This window comes from Coregonus clupeaformis, chromosome 23 (assembly GCF_020615455.1).
Source record: "Coregonus clupeaformis isolate EN_2021a chromosome 23, ASM2061545v1, whole genome shotgun sequence".
Taxonomy (NCBI): Eukaryota; Metazoa; Chordata; class Actinopteri; order Salmoniformes; family Salmonidae; genus Coregonus; species Coregonus clupeaformis.
The window spans coordinates 25719540-25745598 of NC_059214.1; the positions used below are offsets into that span (position 1 = coordinate 25719540).

Genomic DNA, 26059 nt, shown 5'->3' on the forward strand with positions numbered 1-26059 from the left:
AAAAGGGATTAATCAACTCGGCTCTATGTGTTCTCTGGAAAATAATGCAACTCCGTGGAAGGTAGGTTACACTCCGCTAGCGCGTCGTGGAACACACCTTCCAGGTCTCTCATTATTTTCCAGAGAACGCATAGCCCTTCGTTGATTATCCCTTACATATTCTGTCGAGACTCATTTTACTACTGTACGCTGATATAAATGTGTACGTGAAGTATATGTAAGATTTCCTATGAATTACCTTTCATATCTCAAGTACAGTGATATGGTTTGTATCATGTAGCTGTTATGGTCAGTGAGGATGTTGTAATTGGTTAGGGTTAGCTCTCAACATCAGTGATACTGACTGGCTAGGCTGGCATGTTTAATCTGGTTCTACAGGTCCTCTCATCATGTGTCACCAGCCTCATAAACCTGCCAGCCGTCAACACATGTTGTCTGGGTTAGTCATTATGCCCACTCAGATCTGAAGCCCAGGGAGATCCAGCAGAGAGGGTCACGGCCCTCCAGCCCACCCTAAAGACACCCCTCTATACCAGGCGGTGTCAGAGGAAGGCCCTCAAAATTGTCAAAGACTCCAGCCACCCTAGTCATAGACTGTTCTCTCTGCTACCGCACGGCAAGCGGTACCGGAGCGCCAAGTCTAGGTCCAAAAGGCTTCTCAACAGCTTCTACCCCTAAGCCATAAGACTGAACAGCTAATCATGGCTACCCAGACTATTTGCACTGCCCCCCCACCCCCACCCCATATTTTTACGCTGCTGCTACTCTGTTAATTATTTATGCATAGTCACTTTAACTCTACCCACATGTACATATTACCTCAACTACCTCAACTAGCTGGTGCCCCCGCACATTGACTCTGCACCGGTACCCCCCTGTATATAGCCTCCCTACTGTTATTTTATTTTACTTCTGCTCTTTTTTACTCAACACTTTTTTGTTCTTGTTGTTTTATTTTACTTTTTTATTAAGAAATAAATGCATTGTTGGTTAAGGGCTGTAAGTAAGCATTTCACGGAAAACCTGTTGTATTCGGCGCATGTGGCAAATAACATTTGATTTGATTTGATTCATGTCTGGGGTGGTAACGGCAGGTCAGGCCCTAGCCCTGGAGTAGGAGTGGAGGCCCTCATCCCATGTAGTGTAGTGAAAACACTGAACTCAAGGCTCCTCAGACCATCCCTGTGATCTGCTTTCCACATCCCATCACTTAGTCACAGCAGGAGAGGCCCTGTGATGCCAAAGACCCTGCTGGGATCTCACACCTCCTGTTTACACAAGACTGGTTATGCTAGTAGGGCTCCATTCGGAACTGGATAGGTGGCTGTTGCTGTAGGTGTGAAAAGAGAGACGGTAGCAACTCATCTACAGTTAACAGGCATCTCTTTCTCTCTTCAAAGAGGTTGTCAGTGAAGTCTGGTCCTGGATATCCAGAACTTCTGCTATACTAATGAGGGCAACTTCTGAAGACTTGACTAAGATAAAGGTTAAAACAGGAGGAGGGGTTGATGATTGAAAAGGAAGGAGGGAAGGAAGGAATGAGAAAATATTAGTCACTATCAGCTTTCCTGAATGTTCTATTGCAGATGGTCTTGGCAGTCCATATTTTATATAAGGTATGAATGACTTCCAAACGTGGCCAGCATATTTTTTAAAGAAACAGTTGTTGATGGATAGATCGATCATATCCTGAGGCTTTATCATTTTTCTTATTTTCCTCATAGTATGCCATCAAAGCCAACCCTTTAATTCAGCCGTGAGTGGCTCATGGCCTGTTTACTCCAACCTCTTCATCTCAGTGTGTATTGTATGGACCCTGTTAAATCTAAAGCACAGTTGACGGGAGAGTCCGGGAATGTCCAGGTACAATAACTAAGACCCTACAGAGGGCAACTCTTCAACATCATTTTAACACTTTAAGATGAGATGCTGTCAAGCCTCGACAGAACATAAGCTGAAACCCATCAGAGCAATTACTTGAAGACCTGTATTTAGTCTCAGATTGACTGAGCTGAGAAGATATGTCCAATTATCAACAGTCAGAGGTTGGTTGGGTCTTGTGCTTATGGGTCTAACGTCAGAGATGTCTATCTTCTCACTAGTTGTTTTCAGCCTCTTGACCACGAGCAGTTTGGGTAACATTCTATTAATTCAATCAAATCTGTTTTCTGTTATCGTCAGCCTCAATTATGTATTAATGATTATTTTTCTGTTGATAAAAATCAACAAGCATCGTGACTTAAACAGAAACTGTCTCACGCCATCTTTCTGTCTCGGTCTATCTCCCCCATGTTTTGGGAGATGTCCTTTGATGTCCATGGACAGGGCATAGGGTGGCCACAGACTAAGTGCCCCCTGTAGGGACCACAGGGTGGCATGAACCTGCCTCTGATCCAGGTCACAAGACAGGTGGATCATACCATTCACAGTTTGGAGAGGGTGACTTGTTAAGGTTCTTTAGATCTTCAGGGTGTTTGAAGTAAAGATGCTCTATTACACAGATGTAAATGTCTGGAATCTCTATATACAGACTAGATTGTTGATAACTGTTGCCTAAAAGATTTACACTAATGGTATTTTAGCGGGACCAAAGTAGATGTTCACTGTGTATTCTAGCTATCTTGTATCAGGACAGGGTCACAAGTCAGAGCAGGGAAGATAATTTCCATTAAGTCCCCCAAGGGTTGGAGTTTTATAGAACATTTGTGAATTTGTGATTACAGTAGTCTCTCGTGAGTCGTGACATTGAGTATTTGATTTGGTTTGGGTGCCGAGATTATGATTACAGTAATGTGATTATTTGATTGATCATGCATGGCTACAGTACATGACAACAGACGTGTGTCTTTCACTGTTTAGGATACAGATGGTTGCATTTAGTCCAAACATGCTACCCTGTCTGAGGTGTTGACAGAGAAGGCCAGGGGTTGTTGGCAGCCTTGTCTCTACAGCTCTGCTCTGATGTGTGGACAAAAAACGTACAGACTCAACATGCACATACAGTCACACACTGCTCTGGGCTAAAGGCTGTTTAGTTGGGTTTAAAAATGCATTAGAAAGGTGTGGATGCAAACAGAAGATACAGTAAAAATCACTTGTAAGGGCTCTTCAAAGACTATGTCACAAATATATTTTGCAGTCAGAATTTGCTTACTTTATATCCACATGACAAATACTTTCTGGAGGAAAGGTCAAGTTTCAGTTTTCTTTTATCATGAGGCCATTTCCAAAGTGCACTTTAAACAGGCGGATGAAATGGGATGAGCCCAGCTCTAGTGTCCCATCTACTGATAATGGGTGTAATGCCTCTACACTACCGGCCAAAAGTTTTAGAACATCTACTCATTCCTGGGTTTTTCTTTATTTTTACAATTTTCTACATTGTAGAATAATAGTGAAGACATCAAAACTATGAAATAACACATGGAATCATGTAGTAACCAAAAAAGTGTTTTAACTAATCAAAATATAGTTTATATTTGAGATTCTTCAAATAGCCACCCTTTGCCTTGATGACAGCTTTGCACACTCTTGGCATTCTCTCAACCAGCTTCACCTGGAATGCTTTTCCAGCAGTCTTGAAGGAGTTCCCACATATGCTGAGCACTTGTTGGCTGCTTTTGCTTCACTCTGCAGTCCGACTCATCCCAAACCATCTCAATTGGGTTGAGGTCGGGGGATTGTGGAGGCCAGGTCATCTGATGCAGTACTCCATTACTCCCCTTCTTGGTAAAATAGCCCTTACACAGCCTGGAGGTGTGTTGGGTCATTGTCCTGTTGAAAAACAAATGATAGTCCCACTAAGCCCAAACCAGATGGGATGGCGTATTGCTGCAGAATGCTGTGGTAGCCATGCTGGTTAAATAAATCACAGACGGTGTCACCAGCAAAGCACCCCCACACCATAACACCTCCTCCTCTATGCTTTACGGTGGGAAATAAACATGCGGAGATCATCCGTTCACCCACACCTCGTCTCACAAAGACACGACGGTCGGAACCAAAAATCTCCAAATTTCCACCGGTCTAATGTCCATTGCTCGTGTTTCTTGGCCTAAGCAAGTCTCTTCTTCTTATTGGTGTCCTTTAGTAGTGGTTTCTTTGCAGCAATTCGACCATGAAGGCCTGATTCACACATTCTCCTCTGAACAGTTGATGTTGAGATGTGTCTGTTACTTGAACTCTGTGAAGCATTTATTTGGGCTGCAATTTCTGAGGCTGGTAACTCTAATGAACTTATCCTCTGCAGCAGAGGTAACTCTGGGTCTTCCATTCCTGTGGCGGTCCTCATGAGAGCCAGTTTCATCATAGCGCTTGATATTTTTTTTTTTTGCGACTGCACTTGAAGAAACTTTCAAAGTTCTTGAAATGTTCCATATTGACTGACCTTCATGTCTTAAAGTAATGATGGACTGTCGTTTTTCTTTGCTTATTTGAGCTGTTCTTGCCATAATATGGACTTGGTCTTTTACCAGATCTCTCCTCTCCTCTCCTCTCCTCTCCTCTCCTCTCCTCTCCTCTCCTCTCCTCTCCTCTCCTCTCCTCTCCTCTCCTCTCCTCTCCTCTCCTCTCCTCTCCTCTCCTCTCCTATCCTCTCCTATCCTATCCTAAAGTTAAATAATCCTTATCTTGAGGCAGGGCCCTCCGCAGTCCTCACTCCATCATTAGAAGACACCTGATCCTCGGTGAGGAGGTTGTAATTATGGCAAATTAGAGTTTTTTAGATCTTAATTTCAAGTGGAATCCAGTCATGCTTGAAATGCTGTACATGGAACCAATTATCTTTTTACGACAAATGAATTCAATGAATAGGAGGCAATGTAAGGAAGGAAAAACTAGTCACATTTGATTATGCGTGTGATTAGGAAATATAACTTCACTTGATTTAAGCAGTAAAAATGTGTTCACAAGACATAACTTAATTCAATCAACTCAATTCTGGGTATTTTTTATTGAGCATCTCGTTCATGTTAAGCTATTTCCTGTACTAAGATCCAAAAATGATAATGGCAAAATTGACAGCTTAATTTGATCAGTCATAGGCTTACATCATGAAAGAAGTGTCTCAAGGACATTTGATGTAGGCTACAGCCCTCTATACATTTCTATTTCCTACATTATTCAAACTGTACAGTAAACTGTGAAGAGGAATGTGAGGTCACTTGGTTATGAATTTACATCCAACATGATCTCATGAATTCACTGCTATCACGCAAACTCACTAGCATAACACATTTAGCATGTGACAAATTATGTGGTTCCTTAACAGAGCCTAATTCAGTTTACAGGCTGGAAATAGTTTTTTTCTCAACTCCAATAAATAGCTCTGAAAGGTGATGTATGTCAAATCAAATCAAATTGTATTTGTCACATGCGCTGAATACAACAGGTGTAGACCTTACAGTGAAATGCTTACTTACAAACCCTTAACCAACAATGCAGTTTCAAGAAATAAAACCTACAAAAACAAAAAATAAAAGTAACAAATAATTAAAGAGCAGCAGTAAAATAACAATAGTGAGGCTATATACAGGGGGTACCGGTACCGAGTCAATATGCGGAGGCACCGGTTAGTCAAGGTAATTGAGGTAATATGTACATGTAGGTAGAGTTATTAAAGTGACTATGCATAGAGAATAGTCTGGGTAGCCATTTTATTAGATCTTCAGGAGTCTTATAGCTTGGGTGTAGAAGCTGTTTAGAAGCCTCTTGGACCTAGACTTGGCGCTCCGGTACCGCTTGCCGTGCGGTAGCAGAGAGAACAGTCTATGACTAGGATGGCTGGAGTCTTTGACAATTTATAGGGCCTTCCTCTGACACCGCCTGGTATAGAGGTCCTGGATGGCAGGAAGCTTGGGCCCAGTGATGTACTGGGCCATACGCACTACCCTTTGTAGTGCCTTGCGGTCGGAGGCTGAGCAGTTGCCATACCAGACAGTGATGCAACCAGTCAGGATGCTCTCGATGGTGCAGCTGTAGAACCTTTTGAGGATCTGAGGACCCATGCCAAATCTTTTCAGTCTCCTTAGGGGGAATAGGTTTTGTCGTGCCCTCTTCACGACTGTCTTGGTGTGCTTGGACCATGTTAGTTTGTTGGTGATGTGGACACCAAGGAACTTGAAGCTCTCAACCTGCTCCACTACAGCCCGTCGATGAGAATGGGGGCGTGCTCAGTCCTCTTCTTTTTCCTGTAGTCCACAATCATCAAATCAAACTTTTAGAATCATTTTTTAAAACTGCAATGAGAAACGAATAAATACATTCATTCATGTTAATTAATGGACTACTTACGTAATATTTGTCCTTATAAAAGGTGAATAAACAGTTTGGGTTAAAAGACCATCTCAAAAGCTTTAAGATCTGAATCCCAACCATATCTTATTAACAATAGGACACTATTCTTCCATTTCACAACATTCACAAGACGAAACCCAGATGACTACCAAGCTCACAAGAAGTACACAAGAAAATTATCCCTGCCTCCCTTATGGGACAATGCAGCAGCTATCTATCTATCAACGCTTCACTCAAATAACATAACTTTCATACACAAGCAGTTCTGTTCTTCTGACTCTTACATCCACACAACACAAATCAAACTCAACATCCAGACTTAAAATACAACTGCGGCACATTCTTCTGAAGTGTATCTTTAGGCAGACCGTTTTGTCCTTTTATTTATTTATTTATTTATCAAGAGCAAGCACACTCCCCCTTAGTTTCTGCAAAGGAAGCAGAGATCTAAAATCAGCACTTAAATCATGCCCCCATTATGTCACTGTGTTAAATATGTTATAGTGTCAGTGAGGTGTGCTATATTTGTACAAGAGATACAGAGAGACAATACACATGTAGGACTACATTTTGGTACTGTAGTTTGCTGTGATTATATAATGTCATTCAACAGTTATCATACTCACACACACACACGAAATAGGTATACATACTGTGTAATAAGTAATGCATGAATTTTTTGTTTGTTTGCACCCCTTGTAATTAAAGTGTGACCAGTGGAGGGCGTTGATCTGCAAAATAATGAGTCATCAAATGTTTTAGGCTATTCATTACTAAAATAAAGAATATTAACTCAAATTAACACTATATGTAGCCTTAACATTGGAACCATTTCAGAATAGACTCCAGCTATTTCGCTGCCTACGAACTTTAGAAAAATATGTAATATTGATTATCCGTCTCTAGTTTTAAGGATAAATATTTTAGCATTCAAAGGACAACTGCAATATCCTTTCTTGTCAAATTGAGGAATAAAGGATAGGCTAAGTGAAAGTGTGGTGTCTCTCTGTGTTCCTAATTTGAATGTGCACCAACTATCGAGGTGCGCAGCCTATTAGGACGGTCCCAGTCAGTATTGAACACGCCTCCCGCGACCCGTTGTCAACTAATGTATTCCATTTCCAAGACGTCAAAGAGTCACAGAGCCAATACACCGACCTACCGACGTACAATAATCAGCAAAGGCAACACACCGAGGAGTGTAAATTTGTTTTAGAGCCGTGGACTATTCAAAAGCTGGGACCTGGGGTGAAGTTTGACTGCTGCAGGAGGAATTCCTAGTAAGTAAAGTTTATTTAGTAACCACAAATACTCCATGGGATCAATAAGTTACAATAGAGTGGCTGTGCGGTGACATACGGGAAACAGAGCCCCCCAAGAAAGAATTGGATACATTATTTATTATTTGAGAAAAAAAATACGTACAACAAAAATAGAAAATAATAGAAAAGCCAAGTGCAATAGACTATGAAAGTGTATCTAGTACGCACTGTTTTTGTGTTGTGTTTAAGCTCTTCTTGTTGACCCACTTTGACCCCCATCCTCCTGTGTCAGGACTAGAACATGATGACCAGAATATAGACAAATATTATCCATTCCTCAATAATACTTATTTTATGGATGGAGAAAATGTATACTGTCATTTGAGTGACTAACGTGAAATATATTTGAAAAGCTGTTTTTGTTTGTTTGACATGAATAGATTGTACTCCCAGAACAACAAAGGACTGTCTGATTGTCCACAATATAGTTATTAGGCTACAGATTAGTTACGTTATTATTACACAATTATTACCTAGTTTCTATTGAAACCAATAACGTTTTGCACATTTTTATGTTCCTAAATCAAGAGGTTGGGGTATTCAAGGAGTAGAAACTATGAGCTCCATCTGGACCAGAACACACCTCTGTCAGATTGTACTAAATGCCATGCCATGCAGGTTTAATTTCACACATTTGGACAGTATTACAGACCAGGGTCCTGATCCACTGTGGAAAAGGAACTCAGTATTGCAATGGATATGAATGTAGACTATGGAGGCTCCCATACCCTTATCCTGTCCATGTACAGTGTTTTCCCTACCCACGGACAGATGCATCTATGGAAGCCAGAGGTTTTGTGTTTGGGGTTGGCTGTAACAGCCTCAGTAGTGGAGCGGAGGGGGCTTTGTTCATGGGGGGGCTTGCTGCTGTTGCTATGTGGATTTTAGTGCATCTGTTTGGGAGTGGTCTCTCTCGTTGCTCCATATTCTGTAGAGCAGATGTTGCTGGGGGGCAAAGACTTGCCCTAGTCTCCTGCTCTGCTTCCTCCTGCTAGGTTGCTCCCCTCTGTGTGCTCGTGCTGTGGTAGTTGTCAGTTTGGCTTAGATCACCTTGCTGTGCTCTACCCCTTCATATTCCATGTATGGGTGCCACTAAAATCTGGTGGTCAGAGAAAAGAACTGGTGATGACCAGAGGTTCCTCTCTACTGTTACATAGACATTGTTATCACCCTGTTTTGATCCTTATGCAATAAGGCATTCACAGTGTTTTCTGCCACCTCTATTTCCTTAATCTGTGTGTCAACTATACTGAACAAAAATATAAACGCAACATGCAACAATTTCAAAGATTTTACTGTGTTACAGTTCATAGAAGGACATCAGTCAGTTGAAATAAATAAATTAGGCCCTAATCTATGGAAGTAGGCCCACCCACTTGAGCTAGGTCCACCCACTGGGAGCCAGGCCCAGCCAATCAGAATGAGTTTTTCCCCACAAAAGGGCTTTATTACAGACAGAAATACTCTTGCTAGCAAGAGCAGTGTGCAGGTTTCTTATTTTTTTTCATCATATTCAACTGTTACCATGCACCTGCAAAGATAGCTCAGATGTGTGAGTGCCTTTTGAATTGTGTTGTGTGACAAAACTGCAAGTTTTAGAGTGGCCTTTTTATTGTCCCCAGCACAAGGTGCACCTGTGTAATGATCATGCTGTTTAATCAGCTTCTTGATATGCCACACCTTTCAGGTGGATGGATTATCTTGGCAAAGGAGAAATGCTGTCTAACAGGGATGTAAACAAATTTGTGCCCAACATTTGAGAGAAATAAGCTTCTTGTGCATTTTATTTCAGCGCATTAAAAATGGGACCAACACTTTACATGTTGTGTTTATATTTCTGTTCAGTATATTAGCTAAGGACACCAATAGAAGGACAAACTGTAAAAGCTATCCTTACCAATCTGTGCCACTAGTTGAAATCCCTAGCACATCATCACTGATGACCATTCTTATGAACAGATGCGTATGCTGTATGTGATCAGAATAAAGGAGGGAACTGATATTTGATCTGAATAAGGGAAGAGTGGGTCAAATTTGGTGTGAAGCCCCATCTGTATTCTGGCTCATATTGATAATCGTGTGGCGTGTGAGTTGGGGAGCTGCATGCTTTAGTTGGGACCCATCAGCATAACAAAAGAGCATGAGAAATTAGTTTTTGAGATGAAAGGATTGAGTCCTCCAGTAAACTGTGTGTTTCTGTGGGCTGTGCTCTGCTCTGCAGCACTAGGCTGATGCCCACGCGTGGCAAGAACAGGCATGGGGTCCCCTGGGCCCCATTTCAGGGGGATTGTATGTATGGGCTGCCCGTCTTGCTCTCAACTGAAATCACAGGCTGCTGGAGCTGCGAACACTCCCAGGATTGAGATTAATATTAATTTTTAAATCAAGACTGAGAAACACAAATGTATTGAAAGAGCGTAATAACTTGATACATTGTTTTTGTGTACTTTTCAGGAATGCAATTGTCAAATAAATGATGAGATTCAGTGTAATAGCATACTACTTACTGTACATTAGATGATTGGATCAATACATTTAGCAAGACTTATAGGATCAAAATGTTTTAGATTTATTTGTTTAACAGTCCATTTATCACACAGAACATATCAAGTTTGTGTCAGTTTAAAGCACTCTCTCCTACAGCTTATGTATGCACCATGATACAAATGTATATTAACATTGCACTACCTCTGTATCATTGATGGATAGATCTACAGCCCGACCCACCCTGCTGTGTGATGGATTAGTGAGGTATCCCCTGACTAGGTTGAGAAATGTACTGTCACTTATGTGAGGCGGGGAACGCTCTATTCCTCCTTATTAGCTTGGACACATTCCATTATGTGGTGTTCTGATTGAAAGTGCTCCCGGTATCTGTGACTGCCGCTGGTCCAATGACCCTGAGCGACATCACAGGTACCGGTGACGTGGCTCTACGAATGGGCAAAGACATATGTAGGTAGGGACACCTGCATGGGCCATAGCGGTGTGTGACGCCTGGGGATGGAGATGGGGTTATGGGGAGAGACACAGGTATAATTTGAGACGTGGGTAATGACAAGGATGTGGAGACGGAGGATGCAGGTATATGGGTCATTATCCTCAGTGGGTGCAGACAGAGTATGGGGGATGGGTTTGTTACCTGGATAATACAGGTATTGTGGAGGTGAATGTTAATGGGCTGCTATAGGAACCCTCAATCAGTCATGTACTGGCACAGCCAGCCCCACTGCTGAGCCTCCCCACCAGGTTGATGGATGGCTTGTGTAACGTGCCTGTTGGTCCTTGGTCCGTCCCTTTTTGCATGCAAACACATGACAAATGAGGCCTGTTAAGGTGCGCTCAACTCTGTGTTGTTCTTGCCAGAATGCTGTGTTGGCTGTTTTCTCAGTGGTAAATTTACAGTATCTGAGTTACCTGCAGTAATTTACCCTCAGTGGCAAAATGCAGTTGAAAAGAAACAGGAGAAGAATGTTGATAGTGCTGCATCTCTCTCTCTTGCATACACACACACACACACACACACACACACACACACACACACACACACACACACACACACACACACACACACACACACACACACACACACAGAGAGAGTCATTGTGGAACATGCCACCCCTGTTTCCTGGTGTAGACCTGGATGCCAGACCAGAGCATGTCTGGTAGATAAAGAAAGAGCTTTTTGTGAGAAAACATTTCCTGTGATTTTTACTGACAGACATGTGGCCTATGATATTTGTCTTTCACTTCATGAAGAGAAAACTCCTTCTTCACACATCCTTTATAGGGTTAATGTCCATCTTTTATATAAGGGTCAAGTTCTATCTCTTCCTGTTTTAGACTACTCTCAGTTTCTCTCTCTCTCTCTCTCTCTCTCTCTCTCTCTCTCTCTCTCTCTCTCTCTGTATGTCTGGCTCTTAGGACTGTTAAAGGCATTAAACGGAAATACTCCACATTTTTACAAGGAGACTCAGGAACTTCTCAGCTGCCCTCGTACAGGCCTCGCAAATCACTGTCACGCACTTGTCATCGCCATTATGTTCAAGTGGGTCACAGCATAGCAGAGGTCAGTGGTAGACGAGCTCCAAGCTCTGAGTTCTGAGCTATGATAGTGATGTTTAAACCAGTTCAAACCAGTATTAACCCTTCAGCCAGCCCATGCACGGCAGAGAGAGAGAGAGAATCCTGGTGTCTTTCTGTCTCCAGTACCTCAGAGACTGGGCCTGTAGTGGGGTACTCTCTCCACTCTCTAGTCAGGGTGTCACTGAGGAGAAGCTGTCAATAGGATCAGGGACAGGGTCAGAGATGAGATGGTTTGCTCCATAGCTAGGCCAGGCCCTGGTTAGTTTTCCTCCAGGGCATCCGTCATAGCGAGATAATTCACAAATGTGTCTAATCGGGTTCATAGGGGCTTTTTTCTTATTGTGCCAATTCCCAAATATGCAAACTGTAATGTTAATTTCAAGTACATAACATTTGAGTATTGTCTTTTCAAGGACAGTACTTGTAACAAGGGTTACGGTAGGTTATGTGGTTCCCTCTTGCTACCGTATATCCCCGTCTCTGACATACTGCTAATGCTGCTGTCTGTGAATTATTCAGCAAAGTTTGTGGAAGCTTAAACACATGGATGACTTTTTCAATGTGTACTCATGTCTTGGGTCCAGTAATTAAAGAGGGATTTGTACTCTGGTTTTCAAGGAATAACCCTTAACCTATAAAATAGGCCTATAACCTATTTATTTTTTGAGGGAGACCTTACACTGTTGAGTTAGTTCAAAGGAAACTACTGGAATGATTTTCCATGGCTGCAGAAGGGGTGTGGCCTTGTAGAAATCAGTTCAGTTTCAGATTTATTTGGATTCTAATCACCCCTTGGTATCTTTCCTAATGGTTTAGTGAACAGATTTATTCGATTTGTCCACACCGCCTCTTTCCAGTCTCCCTCACGCCGCTGTGTGCCTGGAAGAAGCTTCATCCTGGGGTGAACCTGCTGTCTCTTTTTGTCCTATTATATTGGGGTTAAGTGCTTGATTACCATAATCTGCTGCACTGTGAGTGACACATCCTACATTTTCAACTGATTTAAATGTTCTGTGTTTTGATTTCATGCTGTGCATTTCCTTATCAAAGAGTGTAGATAGAAAAGTTAATTTAAATTGCAGTGAAGTATGAAGAAGAAGCACTAATGTCTGAGATTTCAAGGACAAAAAATACAGATCAAAGCAAAGAGAGAGAATAGTGTTTCTACATGCAGAGAAGAGAACAGGGCAAGATGTTTAATTTGGGAAACACTTTGAACGAAATGTTTTCCCCAAGGAAATCTGAGACTCTAATGTAGCCTACAAATTAAGTCAGAGCTTCTTGAGGAAAGCAAAAACAATCCACTGTCATATTCACCTTTTTGATTCAAACATTGTGCTACATATACTGTATTCCCTCCCATGTTATGGGGTTATGGTAGTCTGGGTACCAGTCTTTTTAGCGATCATTCCACTCCTTGCCACTCCTGTCATTTGCCAAAGAATCAGGATGAAATACTCTGACCTCCTCGATCTCATTAATGATAGAATCTTCGTATTTGAAGATTGCCGAAAGGCCAGTCTCTAGTAAATGGGGAGTGGCAAGGAGTGGAATGTAATAGCTGAACAGAGACGGCATCTAGGCAAGGGCTATGGTTGGTTAACCTCTATTTTAGTATGCAGGCAACGTTGTCACCCTGCTCAATCCTTTGAATGGATCAGAGCGTAAAGGGGCACGGTTCTACTATCTACAACCAGAGATACACTCACGACGTCTCTTGAGATAATGTATTTTGATGATCTTTCTTTGAAGTTCAGCACTTTTAGTCCATGAATGTGATTGGATAGTGTCTTATGCATAATTCATGCTTTGTAGTAGTAGTAGTAAAATCAATGTTATTTTCTTCTGCAACATAACTGTAAAAAGGGCAAGCAAGCAATATAATCAAATAAATAAGATTATTCATTTCCTTTCTATAAAGCAATTGTCTGTATTATATTCTGTTTATTAAATTCCTAAGCCTGGATATACTTCAATAATCACAGTTATATATCTCTGGAGTAAAATAATAATTCCCTTCCATGACCTCAGTATTTGCCAATAACCATAGGTCCCATTTTAGGGGATTTCAATCTCTTAAACTTAAGCCCATCTTCAATTGACTGCTTGAATCAGTTTTTCCTGACTGTGAATCGATCAGCCCAATTTTCCTCAGGTTACATGGTCATTGTCTTCAAAACGAAGCAGCCAGTCATTCTGACTTTGAAGTCAGGCCTTTTCAGAGCATAGCATTTAAAGCTTTATGCACCGTGTCTAATTGTGTGCTTTTTTGACAGACTTTGGTGTTGGGAAGAAAGGACAAAAATGTGGTCCTAAACTGCTCATATTTCCTGAGGGAAATGAGTTCTCTGTAAGATAAGGCATGTAAGAGCAGACATGGAAGGTCTCCTGTAACTACAGACAGGGTCACTTCAACAGGCTGCTAGGGAGTAAATCAGAGAACCGGAGACTTGTTGAGTTCTGGTTGGAAAGGTTCAGCCTTCCTGTCTTTTATAGGCCGTTGACTGGTGGTTTATGCTGGTCCTGTCTTCTATCCACTCATCCTACCAGACCCAGTCCTACCATTGTTGGTCTCTAATGTTCAATCAAGCTCAAACGTAGACAATCAAAACCAGCTTCTCATAGTTTCACTCATTCTTAAATGGAGTACTGTACATTTCTTCATTCTCCTGGGGTACACCAAAGAAGGAGTACCTAATTAAACCTTTAAAGTCACCAGTCCATGCCCTCCCTGTGTATGTGGTGTGAAAGGTTTTGAGCCAGGGTGGTTTGTGCCGTCCCTAGTACCTCTATTAAGACAAAAGGGAGAAGAAAGAAAACAATCACCTTCAAAATCCCAATTAGCTCCCATGTTGCCTTTCAACTAGACCCATGGCTTCATGTCACCCTTATGTTCAAGGGGATCAGATCCACCCCTGCAGCCCCTCTCTCTGAGTCTGAACCCTCTGCAGCTGTCACGGGGTACATTATCCCCCCGTCAGCCCCTCTGATCCCAATCATACCCCAGTCACAGTCACCCCTCCACCCCTCCTCTCCTCGTGGACCCGTTCCCGTATCAAAAACTTCACACGTCTTAGCCACCCTTCAAAGAGATTTGGTGTACTGCACCCTCTGTTTCTCATGCAGGGGCTTTAGCCCCTTCACAGGCCAGCCAAACAATGTGGGAGAGCTGGTATGTCCCAGAGGAGGGGGGCGGGGGCGGACTGCGCCTCTCCTAAGCCCCATGCTAAAGCATTATGTGTAGAATAGGAGCGCTTGTACATCACATCACACTGGGACACAAGAATGGATGCCTGTCTCACTGACTGATCGATCAGCAAGACCCATGTACAAGTAAATTGTGGTAAGAGAGAAGGGAGTTGAGCACTGTGTAGCATAGTGGTACGAGAGAGGGAGTTAGAGAGACAGAGAAAGAGAGTGCAAGAGAGAGAGAGGAAAGATGAAAGGGAGGGTCTCCTTGTGATCCTTAAAGTGGTACAGTGAAAGTCAAGTGGTTCAGTGTGTACAGTAGATGGAGAGCTCCATTGTGAGTTGTATTGGCCTCCCAGGGAGCTTTTCCTGTTTACTTGGTAGCCACCCTACGATGTGTGGTTTACAGTACACAAACAACATGTACCACGTGAGGTATTATGACGGCTTCTGACTCAATGTTGACATTCCTATAAACCTTTGTTTAATTCTGCTCATATTTGCTTTGAAATGAAAGGCTTTTGTAGTGATCACTTTATAATCTTTTATTTATTGTATTCATATTTATAGGTTATGTGTATGTCATAGACATGATTCAATACTAAAGCACACCCACGTTTCTTTTTAGTTGGACTCAACTTTTGCCCTAAGTAAAGCACATTTACAAGCTTTATTAGAAAAAAAGCTACAGGCCAGAAACCACAGAATGTTGGGATAAAGGTAATTATTCTGAAATGTGGAAAATTACCCTGTAATTATGACGATCGCACGCTTGGTATTTGTTATATGATGTCATGACAGAGTTTTAGTTAATGTGATTTATGTATGCCTAAATACTTTAATGCATTCATTTTAATGGGATAAAGTTTAAAGTAAATTAAGCTTTAATCACATTGCACTTCCCTTGCAGTAAGACTATAACTCTGGGACACATTTGAATGTTCCCTGCTCCTTTAAATGGAGTGGTGTCCTATCATCTAAAGTAAATAACTAGCCTACTCACTAGCAATTGAATGGCACATAGTGGCACATACAGCCACACAAATAAACATAGACTATAATGACTATATGCCCAAACTGTTGAGCCATACAATCCATTGAGTCTTCATTTGATCCAGCCTCTCTTTCCTGCTGTTCTATTATTACAGTCCCAGACTATTTCAAACTACTGTGCAAATCTGCACTATCCCATAGTTGATGTCTATCATCAGTGTGACTGCAGTCTGAGGTAGTATAGCCAATAGTGATGAGCGATTAACCGAAATGTCGGTTATTTTTCAGTTTTTAAAAATGAATTGACTGATGTCTGTTCAATTATTTGAATTCCATTTCATATGGCTTTTTCTGTGAGCTCAATGCGCACATTGCACAGTTTCTCTAAAGATAAATCAGATCCAGCCTGAGCTGTGCGATGTAGTAGGGAGTTGTAGTTTCTAACAGGCCAATATTCTACATAGTTTAGTGCATAAAACGTGGTAATTAACTACAATGAATATAATCCAATGAGCATCGACTTGTCCGGTCTGCGTTTCTTTCACGCCAGCTACTGAAAAGACAGAAGAATGTGTGATAGTGGGTTATAGAGAGCAGCTGAATCTCTACCTGAAAATAAATGATCTAAGTGATTGATAGTTGATATTCAGCAGTCATAAAAGTATGCTTTATTTACTTTGAAGAACTACTAAAGAGTGATTTTGTCAGACAGCATAGGCAGCAGCTCTATAGAGATGAGATGATGACTTGGAATTAAATAATAAAATCATCAAATAAAACAAATGTAATAGACACAACTGAAATATTTTATTAAAATAAAGTAATGTGAATAAATGATGGTTAATAAGTGATAAGCAGTAATGGGTAGTCACTATCATCATGGGACTTTTATTAATTGTTTTATTCTGTGTTGCTACGGCATTCAACCCAAATAATCAAAACCGAAATTGGAAACCGTGATTATTTTGTAATAATCGAACCGAAACCGAACCAACCTCAAAACGGACTAATCGCTCAACACTAATAGCCAAATCCCATGTCATGGTAAATACAATTTATTTTATATTTGTTATCTGCACAGGCAACATTCCACTGCTTTATTATTGTACAGTGGACACCCTTTTTTCCTGACCATGGCATTTTCTGGCTCTAGCCAGCAGTCTGTTCCCTCCGTGAGTACCAGCTACATGGTTAATCCTCTGGATCTTCGTATGCGCCAAACCGTCGAGATTGGGGATTAAAAAATTATACAGCTGACTTGGAGCACTTCAAAAGAAAACTGCTGGATTAGGGTTGTGCTGGTCGCATGTAGGATTTCAATTAGCCAGCCAGTAATTCTGATCCGACCTAACTCTGACTCCCCAGTCCCAGAGTGAGTCCCAAATATTACCCTATTTTCCACATAGGGTACCCTATGGGCCCTGGTCAAAGATAGTGCACTATATAGGGAAAAGGGTGCCATTTGGGATGTAACCCCAGGCTTTGTGGGATAGGCTACCAGAGGGAGGGGCATCATTGGCTGCTGCCATATGGCAAATGACAAGAGCGGACGGTCCATGATGATGAAGCATTGTCTCGTTTTGTTTTGGCACTTTTGGATCAATGGGAGGCTTGGGCTTTGTCTGGACTGCAGTTGTCAGCCCTGCATTTAATCAGCTTTACTTTGTTTCTCTGAATCATCCTGAAAGAATGGCATAATTGGATTTGTTAAGGGACAAAAGGTCTGCATACTGTATAGATTTGTCAAGCTTTTTTTCAGTAGTGCAGGCAAGTTCCGACAAACCTCTCCTACTGTAGCATACTGTAGCTTACTATGTTATATTAACTAGTATTATATTTTATACCACTCTGCTGCCCAGGTACAATGCTGTTGAAATGTGCACAACTGTTAAAGGCCCGCAGCACAGAAAGAAAAGCTTGCAGCAAGAACCTCAATATGATTATATATAAAAAAATAAAAACTGTAGTTACATCTGTTACATTCCCAGCAAAAAAAATTGTAATCAGATTACAGGTACTTTTGAAGAACTAAATGATTACTTAAAGGAAGTTTTCGAAAAAATACATATTTCGGTTTTCTCAATGTCAATTTAGCATTGAAAAAAAGGTGCAAGTGTAAATTTGTTCCACCTGAGCGAGTCTGACCACAAGTCAGTGACCACTATGATGACACACCAAATTATGACCACCAATCAGAGACCACTATGATGACACACCAAATGATGACCACCAATCAGAGACCACTATGATGACACACCAAATATGTTTGATGAATCATTTGTGTCTTCTTCTAATGCCTCTTAAGGGGAATGTAATCCAAAAGTAACTGAAAGTAATCAGATTACATTACTGAGTTTGGGTAATCCCAAAATTACGTTACTGATTACAATTTTGGACAGGTAACTAGTAACTGTAAAGGGTTACATTTAGAAAGTAACTTACCCAACCCTGTTCACCACTCTCCCCTACCTATCTCTCTCCCTCCCTCTCCAACCCATTCTCCCTCCCTCCTGTTCTGAATCTGGTCAGACCAGTTCTCAGTCACAAGACTGCTGGTGATTTGCATTTCTCTCCGTCTCAGAAGGGAGGAACCACTATTCACAGGTCATTGCTCAGCACAGGAGATTGTGTTGCGGGCCACAGATTGCCTTACCCTGCTGGCAGCCTCTCAGAGAGGGACTCCTGCTGCTCTCACCCACAAGCATTTTGGGTTGGACTTTAGATTTTTATATCTAGAGTAATATGAACATTAGGTCTGACTTTGGCACTGACCTGAAAGAAGATTGGGATGGGATGACTTTTTGTCATCCTCCCTCAAGACAACAAGGTATACTATGCAGCCAGTTGTAGAGAGGCAAGACAGATTTAATTATGTTCTTCATTTGTTATGTGCATCTGTAACGAAATGAAACATTGGTAAGACTGGATAATATTGTTGTTTCTAGTCTTCTTTATTAGCCCAGCACCTATGTTTTTAAGGATGTGCGTATGACCACAAACCTTTCTATAGACTGGATAATATGTCACTAAGTTTATAGAAGTTGGTAAAGGATGATAAACATGCTAGTTGTAAGAACCGGTAGTTCTTTGATTCATTGAGAGTCACACGTAGAGAGGTCAAACCAGGTTTGAAGCAGTGTTGTTGTGTGATGAATGGGGTTTGTTTTCCCTCCTCCGATATCCAGTTGAAGCAGTGCAGTTGTACAGTATGATGGATAGGGTTTATGAATGGTCATAATTTTTCCCTCCTCCAATATCCACAACCATGTGGAGCTATTCATTACTCACCTGGGGCCATGTGGGGCACTGAGAGGGATCTTACGAGTACTAAATGCTGCTTTGCTTCATTACTACCCCATTGACCTCTCTCACAGCAGGCACACACACACAAACACTTCCTGGCTAATTAAACTTAAACACTCCCAGACACACACCCTTACCTTTGCATTTGCGTTTAAAGCCACAATCCTGAGTCAGTGGTCGGTTTCCACGACCTGCTATATTGTAAACCTGAAAGGGAGGGGTTTGGAAAATGGGACCACTCTCAAATTCATTAAAGGCTGGAGTGATGCTTTTCCATTTAACCTGTCACCTCAGAGTGAGATTCCCCCATCTTGTGGAATTGAAAGGAAGAGAGTGAAAAATATTATACAGACAAATAAATAAGGAGAGACAAACAAAAGAATGAGACAGTCACGTGGTGTTAGAAAAAGAGAAAAGATGGATTCTGTCTAGGTTCCTCCACTTCTCCTTCAACAGTGATTACCTATGTGGCTGTGCCAACTGCCAAACAACAGTCTCTCATCCCTCCCTTCAGACCTGTTAAACAAAAGAGAAGATTCTAAATATAAACAAGAGACCACATCTTCTATTTGCACTGCGTGCCAGCAGGCATTAGGGCTTTGATGACAGGTGTAACTTATGGCAGACGTACTGGCAGAGGTTTAGAGAGGCTGGTGAGATTGAAGTTCTTCCACTCCAAGCATTTCCTGACTGAAAGGTTGGCATGCACTGGAAGGTTGCCCTTCTGAACCACCCATTAATTATTATGTCTTATGAAAAAAGATATGAGAAACATTGTTTTTTTATGCTCTCTTGATGCTTATGTCAGATAGCACATTATTAATGAATGAATCAAAGAGATAGCTGTCACTGTGAAGACATTCCCAGCGCTTATTCCAACACAGACAAAGACAGACATCACATGGGGAAAAATGCCATGTGAAATCTATTTTCATGAATCATGGCACATGTTGTGGGAAGTTTTTAGCTAGTGTTAAATTTGGCCCTGATTTTGTAGGAAATTCCTTTGAAATTCGATTATCCGTTTGACGTATGTAGATAAACTATTTTGGAGTTGCAGTCGCCCTCTCTTTCTCGATCATTCTCCATTTCTGTCAGAGTCTTGTCCATTTGTTTCCTCCAAAGTTCTAGTGGGAAAGTCTTTATCAGGTGAGGCACCTGCTGACACATATGGCTTAGCATGTAACATGTAATACTAGACTCCTCACAGAGAGATAGTGGTACCTTAGCATGTTAAGTTAGAATCCTCATAGAGAGATTAAGGTACATAAGACATCCTTAGGCTTCTGTGTGGACACCTGTAGAGTTGAAACAAGACCTTTGTCCCCACTCCCAATGTCAATGGGATACCTGTCTGTTTGTGTCCTTTAGCTTTCTCCCCATTCCTATAAGAGCTATTATTTTGTATTCCCCAGAGTAAAGGTTGAGGCAGAGGTTAGTCTGGTGAATATCAGAAACACTAATCTGATCTGCCTCATCAACCCTGTGATCAGTCAATGGTTTTTGCGGCTGGTTTTAGCAGTTCAACAGTCCTCTTAAGGACTTAATGTGCTACTGAGAAAGTGGTTCCATCTGTGAAAATAATGGAATTAGTAAATTACTGAACACTCCAAAACTGGTGAGTCCTAGAATGCTGGAATCTTTCTAAATAAATGGTCAAAAAATATTTGTATAAAGGATGCCCGTCTGACCTGTTGTATTAGTGCAGTATTTTACACAACAGGCCTGTCAAAGTTATCCTAGCATTGCAGATGATCATTCTTGGTCCATCCAAGAATAATCTTCATGTATTTGTCTGTTTCATGTATTTGTCTCTCTACCTGTTACAGTAGCGCCTAAAGACTACTGTGTAGACTGGAGGCAGGAAAGGGAAACAGGAAATGGGTCAGGGTTCCTGCTGGTTGATATGTACACCTCTCTCTTTTGGTCTCTCCCTGAATACACTGTGGACCTTTAGCCATGATAACAATCTCTGGGAGGAAACTCAATGCAGTCCACCATGGCTACAGAGTGCCACAACGCCTTGTCCAGGGGGTCAGAAGGTAGAGCATTACAAGGGGCCATGACTCTGCACAGCTTCTGGGCATATGTTGTGTTTTGTGTTAGTGGGTGTGGTTTTCCTGGCATCACATTGAAAGTTGAAATTGCATGTATTATGTGTATACAAGAGAGCCGTAATGAACAAGTGTACTTGAAAGAAGTTGAGAGGCACTGATTCCGGTGTTGAATGTAAAAAATAAAAATAAAAATAAAAGAGATTAGAGGATTTGATTGTAGAGATTAGGTCAGGAGTGAAGTTCAGGCTCGATTTCCACAGTTCAGCAAATTGAGCAAATTTTTTGAATTCCCTTTTTTTCCTGATAGCTTTGACAACCTATGTTAGTGTTGTCTTATAGTATTAAAGACCCACTCCAGCTCCCTAGCACCTCATTTATCACCAAAAGGTACATCTCAATTAGGCGGTCCAGGGGGGGCTTTACTCTTTTGTCCTCTTTTGCTCCTTTATTGTACAGGGAGGGGGAGGCAGATGATATCAGAGTGAACCATCAGACAACTCTTTGAATTGCCAAACCCTTGAATTTCACATTTGTGTCTTAAAAAACATATTCTGCTCTATTAGTGTACTTTACTGTATCTATACTTGTGGAATATCGTTTATCAACAGGAAAAGTAAAGAAAATAGCTGTACTTTGTCTAGGCCTATATCAGTTGTTCTCGTCATGATGGCTCTGTTGCAATGAGTTGTGCTCTTTGTGATTGCTTAATCTATTCAAATCAAATCAATAATTGCAGACTTACATTGAGTATTAAGATTGTTTCATCATGCCCCAAAGGTTTACTTAATTTCACATGCCAAGCTAAATCACAATCACAACATTGTCCTATCGATTCTATCACAGAGCAATCCCCACACCAAACAATGATATTGTTTTTATAAATCAGGTACCCTGCTAATAGCTCAGACTAAAGTGACTGAAAATATTTGCTCAGGGCCATTAGTCAACAAAATAAGCTGACTTAACATGGTAAGATAAACACACTTCTCTTATCTCTTCAACAGCAGTGTGCAGTAAAGAAGAGAAAGCATGCACACAGTACTGTATGAGCCAGAGCCCAGAAAATGAAAGATGTTTTGTTTTGGTGCGCTGAAAATCCAACAGTGTGTCAGTGTAGCCACACCCTGAAAAATATAGATAACTTTTAGATTTCTTTGGCCCGTGTTACAATACCTTTTAGCTACCTGCCTCAAGGTTCATAAACAACACAAATCCTAATCCACACTAAACTTGGCTGAGCAGCTTTGTTTGATAATTAAGGTGTAGAAATTCAGAGTAAAAGGTTGTGGTGTGGCTGTGTTCTTAGATGGTGCTAGTTGGTTAAATACATTAAAGTGCTTTATCACTCCTCAACCACAGCAGCCTGGTCGCCCAGGGTGACAGAACTCTAATTGCCTTGTACACCTGTCTTTAAAGGCCCAGTGCAGTCAAAAAACGTGATTTTCCTGTGCTTTATATATATTTCCATGCTATGAAGTTGGAATAATACTGTGAAATTGTGAAAATTATGATAATGCCCTTTTAGTGTAGGAGTTGTTTGAACAGACCAGCCTGTTATGGTGGGATGGAGTTGTGGCCTGTCTGGTGAAATCACCAGACGGTAAATTAGTAGGTAGACCAATAAGAAAGAGAGTTCTAAACCTCTCTGCCAATAACAGCTAGTTTTCAGTTTCTCCCTCCCCACTCAGACCACTCCCAGACAGTCCTAGCAAAATTATTGCTTGCTCTTTGCTAAGAAGTAATTTTTGTTTATTTTTGACCATTTTAATTTAAAACAATCACACTAAGGTACTTAATTGTTACCCAGAAATGATTTGATATTGAGATAAAAATGGCTGCATTGGACCTTTAATGACATCACCGGCTGATGGGCTGTAAAAAAGATGGCTTACAGGACACTTTAAAGTTTAAAGTCTCAAGGAGATGCTGCTATTTGTGAGCAATATTTGATTTGGTTTGTTTGAGCACTGTGAGTACATTCACACTGCTCAGTCTGAGTCAGCTGACTTTGAGAGCTAATCCTAAAATTACTCAGTGAGGCTCAGAGGTAAATCCTCTAATGCCAATAAGTATCAGTTTGACTGGGGGTGTCAGATTTTACCAGATGAAATTGAACTAAGTGTGAACTTTGGAGAAATGTGTTGTTGTTTTTTGCTTGCATTGATCTTAGGAGTAATACATGTCTTACTCAAATACAATTCCTTAATCAGTTAGCTTTGTACCCTTCTCTGTGTCTTGTTGTGCCATACAAATTGCTTGAGTCAAGTGTATGTGACAAATGTGTAAATGGCTCTAATTTTTCTTTAAATAATAAAAACAACCAACTACAGGGCTATCCCTTGTCCCCTGGCCAGGCACTCTGTATCCCTGTCAGCTCTCTCTGACAGAATGGGCCATGGTCTTTCTCAGGGTGAGGAGAACACAATTACACTATAGCCAACCCATACATTTCCCCCAGGGTTGATGGACGAGCCTTGTCTCCCAGCTCTCAGGCTGTGTCCTGTGCTCTAGGCTCTGGACTCTGGGATTTTCCCAAGGGACAGAGGCCCCATCTACCCTGGCTACCCTGGACCTGTCTGGGAGACTAGGAAAAGGACACTGAATGGAAGTCAGGCCATTCTACCATTCTCTGGAAGGTCAGGGCCATTTCACCATTCTGTGGTGGAAACAAGAGTATTGGAACTCTCCTCCAACGTGACTGTGGTTATTCAGACTTTCAGTGAAGCCAACATCTACCCAGAATCCCTAAGTGGGACAACAACATGGGCCTTGGTAGTGAGACTAGACTAGACCACCGTCTCCTTCTGCTGATGAATTCCTGAACCTAATGAATGTCACAATATTGTGTCTGGGTAAGGCTGGTTTGTCTGTATTGGGCATGTTGTGGGTAACTGGATATTTCTTCAGAGAGAATTGGTCAGACCCTTAAGAAATCTTGTCTGGGAAAGTCAAGGGAGATCCTCATGTAATGGTAAAACAACATGTCTTAACCTTGCTCACACAGACACTCAAGGACACAGGCATACCATTAAAGGCATACAGTGGGGAAAAAAAGTATTTAGTCAGCCACCAATTGTGCAAGTTCTCCCACTTAAAAAGATGAGAGAGGCCTATAATTTTCATCATAGGTACACGTCAACTATGACAGACAAATTGAGAATATTTTTTCCCGAAAATCACATTGTAGGATTTTTAATGAATTTATTTGCAAATTATGGTGGAAAATAAGTATTTGGTCACCTACAAACAAGCAAGATTTCTGGCTCTCACAGACCTGTAACTTCTTCTTTAAGAGGCTCCTCTGTCCTCCACTCGTTACCTGTATTAATGGCACCTGTTTGAACTTGTTATCAGTATAAAAGACCCCTGTCCACAACCTCAAACAGTCACACTCCAAACTCCACTATGGCCAAGACCAAATAGCTGTCAAAGGACACCAGAAACAAAATTGTAGACCTGCACCAGGCTGGGAAGACTGAATCTGCAATAGGTAAGCAGCTTGGTTTGAAGAAATCAACTGTGGGAGCAATTATTAGGAAATGGAAGACATACAAGACCACTGATAATCTCCCTCGATCTGGGGCTCCACGCAAGATCTCACCCCGTGGGGTCAAAATGATCACAAGAACGGTGAGCAAAAATCCCAGAACCACACGGGGGACCTAGTGAATGACCTGCAGAGAGCTGGGACCAAAGTAACAAAGCCTACCATCAGTAACACACTACGCCGCCAGGGACTCAAATCCTGCAGTGCCAGACGTGTCCCCCTGCTTAAGCCAGTACATGTCCAGGCCCGTCTGAAGTTTGCTAAAGTGCATTTGGATGATCCAGAAGAGGATTGGGAGAATGTCATATGGTCAGATGAAACCAAAATAGAACTTTTTGGTAAAAACTCAACTCGTCGTGTTTGGAGGACAAAGAATGCTGAGTTGCATCCAAAGAACACCATAGCTACTGTGAAGCATGGGGGTGGAAACATCATACTTTGGGGCTGTTTTTCTGCAAAGGGACCAGGACGACTGATCCGTGTAAAGGAAAGAATGAATGGGGCCATGTATCGTGAGATTTTGAGTGAAAACCTCCTTCCATCAGCAAGGGCATTGAAGATGAAACGTCGCTGGGTCTTTCAGCATGACAATGATCCCAAACACACCGCCGGGCAACAAAGTAGTGGCTTCGTAAGAAGCATTTCAAGGTCCTGGAGTGGCCTAGCCAGTCTCCAGATCTCAACCCCATAGAAAATCTTTGGAGGGAGTTGAAAGTCCGTGTTGCCCAGCGACAGCCCCAAAACATCACTGCTCTAGAGGAGATCTTCATGGAGGAATGGGCCAAAATACCAGCAACAGTGTGTGAAAACCTTGTGAAGACTTACAGAAAACGTTTGACCTGTGTCATTGCCAACAAAGGGTATATAACAAAGTATTGAGAAACTTTTGTTATTGACCAAATACTTATTTTCCACCATAATTTGCAAATAAATTAATGAAAAATCCTACAATGTGATTTTCTGGATTATTTTTTCTCATTTTGTCTGTCATAGTTGACGTGTACCTATGATGAAAATTACAGGCCTCTCATCTTTTTAAGTGGGAGAACTTGCACAATTGGTGGCTGACTAAATACTTTTCCCCCCCACTGTATGAGTACAATATACAATACATGTTAATGTAATAATTTCACCCTTCCCCCTCTAATGTTGCCAGGGAATCCTATGTTTTGTCACTGTTAAGTCTGAAACTGTAGGTTAAGCTTAATTCCCTTTGTTGTGATAGTGATGGTGACACATCAATCCAATGGCAGTCACCCAACGTCACT

General features: G+C 41.5%; 1 protein-coding gene across 1 annotated transcript in view; it reads left to right on the forward strand.

Moving 5' to 3' along the window:
• The first annotated feature begins 7429 nt into the window (after window positions 1-7429).
• LOC121536706 (ly6/PLAUR domain-containing protein 6-like) overlaps window positions 7430-26059 on the forward strand; it is a 29347-nt gene continuing 10717 nt past the window's right edge. The window contains exon 1 of the mRNA XM_041844151.2: window positions 7430-7574. The gene's annotated coding sequence lies outside the window, so the exon portion shown is untranslated. The remainder of the gene's footprint in view (window positions 7575-26059) is intronic.